The sequence below is a fragment of the Rhagoletis zephyria genome, unplaced genomic scaffold, assembly GCF_001687245.7.
Source record: "Rhagoletis zephyria isolate East Lansing unplaced genomic scaffold, Rhagoletis_zephyria_1.1 Rzeph_scaffold_02933, whole genome shotgun sequence".
In the NCBI taxonomy this organism is placed as follows: Eukaryota; Metazoa; Arthropoda; class Insecta; order Diptera; family Tephritidae; genus Rhagoletis; species Rhagoletis zephyria.
The window spans coordinates 42,372-45,594 of record NW_016160017.1 but is presented as its reverse complement, the minus strand read 5'-3'; the positions used below and the strand labels follow the sequence as shown (position 1 = coordinate 45,594).

Here is a 3,223-nt window from a genome sequence, read left to right as displayed (position 1 = left end):
TTGAATTCCAATAAAGACTTAAATTTTGCATCTATTTAAATAAAAATCTTGATCTCTTTTATTTAAATCCAAGAACGATAGATGTCTCTCTGCATCGTGTGTTTAAAAGGTATTAAATACACCTATTATTAAGTTGCCAAGAGCGCAACAGTGGTTCATTAAGAAATTTTCGAAATTTGTATTTCGCACAGAAACATAGCTTTTGACCTATTAAATGAATTTCAAACAAATTTATCAAAACGTTAAATATATTATAATATTTATCAAATCGTTTTTCATAACTTTTGTTTATTACTTTTTTAATTAGATGTACATAAGTATGTATATGAATCGTCACACATTAGTTCTGAGTTATCAATGTATTATTGAAATTATTTCTTTGACTTATAATAAAAATTTTTACTAGCAACATAGTTTCCTTATACATTGTATATGGTTTATAACTTCTCGTTCCATTTTCCATAAAGCGGTCAAATTGATAGTACGGATTATTTTCAGCTCTTAGTAATATTCCGTTTTTGATACGTTTGAACCAGCATGTTAAGGGCATCCAGTTTGAAGCTGCAAGGAACCGTAAAAAAGTTAAATTAAAAACAACGCAACAACAAATTGTAAAGTATATACATATGTATAAGTTTTAAATGATGGAAGGTTTACACATTTGGGCAATTCACAAGGTGTTGTGAAGTTATATTTTCCTAACAAAAGTTGTGTTAAAACACGACGGTTGTGAACACCTGTTACGATTATTTATTATATCTCAGCACTTAACCTCACATAACACCGAATAAACATAGGTTGCAGAGTTGTATCGTCATGTGTTATTTTTCTTCACAAAACAATAACAACATTTTTACAACTGTCATGAAATATCATGACTTCACGACAAACACGACAAATACGACACCTTGTGAATTGCCCAATTAATTACACTGTGCGACAGGGAAAATAAACTTCTTGAGCGTAGATCTGGTCGAATAATAAAGAAACATGCTTAGATGCTTTCTTACTCCTTGAATCTCTCAACTTACTCTTAACAACAATCTTTATATGACTTCACGTATGTAGGTATGTACTAAACATATGCGCAATACCATTTGAACGGCCTAACAAGACATCCGTTCGCAACATAAATACTTTCGCTGCTTTACTCTCATCCATGATTCAATAATACAAGGTTGGATAACCTGGCAGTTGTCTCGCTCCCGCATTCTGCCTTAGCCTGTGTTGCTTCCTTTTTTGATTTATGGAAACTACTACTAAAATACAAGGAGAAATATTGTGTTCGTATAAAAAGTTCAACAGGCAACACTGCCGATATTTTCATCGATTGTTTTGTGGAAATTCATTTTCTTATTGCGCAAATTCAAGTATGCCAAAAAAATCTAAAATAATGGAAATATTTTGAATTAAAACAATAATTTACATATGTATTTCTTTGCAGAGCCTCCGAGTTATTCGAAATTCGTATTAAAGAACTAGAGTTTTAGAAGAAGTAAAGTTTTGCATATTTACAAGTAAGTATACCACACCATAAAAGTGAAAGTGCAAATATTAATAAAAATATTTTCTTGTGCAGGTCCGGATCATCTGTGTGTCCGTCCACATTCGCTGGTGCAGGGATTCTCCCTATTGCAGCCTTTGCATATTTATAAGTATGTATACCACCCCATAAAAGTGAAAGTACAAATATTAATAAAGATATTTTCTTGTGCAGGTCCGGATCATTTGTCTGTCCGTCTACATTCGCTGGTGCAGCGATTTTTATATACTTCCAGGACTCTAATCTGATCGCAGATACAACTTTTTCCTTACCGCAAGCTCAACATCATCGTAGCGCAGCCCACTTTTAGCGCAAGACCTTTACAATATCGCACACCGTGTTCAAAAGAGTCACAACTCAAATAATACGATTGTAAGAAAATGCGAAAAACTATTTCTTAGCACATGGTCATCACATGGACAAGGGTGACTTTACCTTAGGTTTTTTTAACAAATTATAAAAAAAAAATTTCTGCAGCTTTTGCTGAAAGTTAAATAGGAGCTCTGTGCATAATTTCAAAAATTACAAATTTTGAGGTGTGACTCTTTTGAAGACGGTGTGCGATATGCTGGTGTTTTGTATGTAAGTTTTAATAAGTGGAAAAAGTCTAGTGTACTAACCGTTCATCTATAGAACACCCAAAAAAGTACAAAACAGTAAAATTAAATTTAAATTAAAAAACCAAATGTAATTAAATTAGGATGCTCAAGATCTACTTTTTAAATGTAACCATTATAATGATTAACAAGACTCATAAGAGAAAATAGTAGAAAACATTTCCAAAAATTTACATGTTTAAAAAACGAAATGTAATTAAATTACGATACTGAAGACATATTTCTTAAATGTAACCAATATTATGATTAAGAAGACTGATTGGAAAAAAATACAAAACATTAAAATTAAATTTTAATTAAAAAACCAAATGTAATTAAATTAGGACACTCAAGATCTAACTTTTCAATGTAACCAATATAATGATTAGCAAGACTGATTGGAGAAAATAGTAGAAAACATTAAAAAAATTTAAATTTGTAAAAAACCAAATGTAATTCAATTACGATATTGAAGATGTAACTTTTAAATGTAACCAATATAATGATTAACAAGACTGATTGGAAAAAATAGTAGAAAATATTACTAACAAATTGAAATTTGTAAAAACCAAATATAATTCAATTCAAGATATTTAACATGTAATTTTTAAAAGCAACAAATATAATTTTTAGCAGATTAATTTATATGCATTATATCAATTACATCATTACTATTTGTATATTTCTTTATATAGTCTCTTTGAATAAAAGAATAACGCAAACGTCAAGCTGTGAAGCTGTGTTTTCTGTGATCTGTTCAAATTTTGTGTTTAATAAAGCTGTTTACGCTTATTAAAGTAAAAAATTAAAAAAAGTGTTGATAAACTTCTGGTGCACAATTTAAAGATAAGCAAAACATCAAAATTTCCCGTAAATTTGATTAATTTAACTTGATATTCTTAATTGCATGTGCCGAGTATTTTGTTTTATATAATATATTGTTGTTGTACAATTGTTTTTGTTTGTGCACATTGATTTTGCTCTTTTTGTCTTTTTGTCATTTCTGCTGTTTCATCTTTGTCACAGCTGTTTGCGTTGTGTTTATTAGGTGTCAAATATACAGTGCATTTAAAACTGTTCGCTA

The 3,223-nt window shown here is 29.8% G+C and overlaps 2 long non-coding RNA genes across 2 annotated transcripts in view; one reads left to right on the top strand and one right to left on the bottom strand.

The window, feature by feature from the left end:
- Positions 1-268: 268 nt before the first annotated feature.
- LOC108368045 (uncharacterized) overlaps positions 269-3,223 on the bottom strand; it is a 12,468-nt gene continuing 9,513 nt past the window's right edge. Inside the window, exon 2 of the long non-coding RNA XR_001848325.1 lies at positions 269-561. This is a non-coding gene — a long non-coding RNA (uncharacterized LOC108368045). The remainder of the gene's footprint in view (positions 562-3,223) is intronic.
- Positions 1,391-1,801, top strand: LOC108368044 (uncharacterized). The gene is made up of 3 exons (XR_001848324.1): positions 1,391-1,517; positions 1,580-1,655; positions 1,718-1,801. It is a non-coding gene; the product is annotated as an uncharacterized LOC108368044 (long non-coding RNA).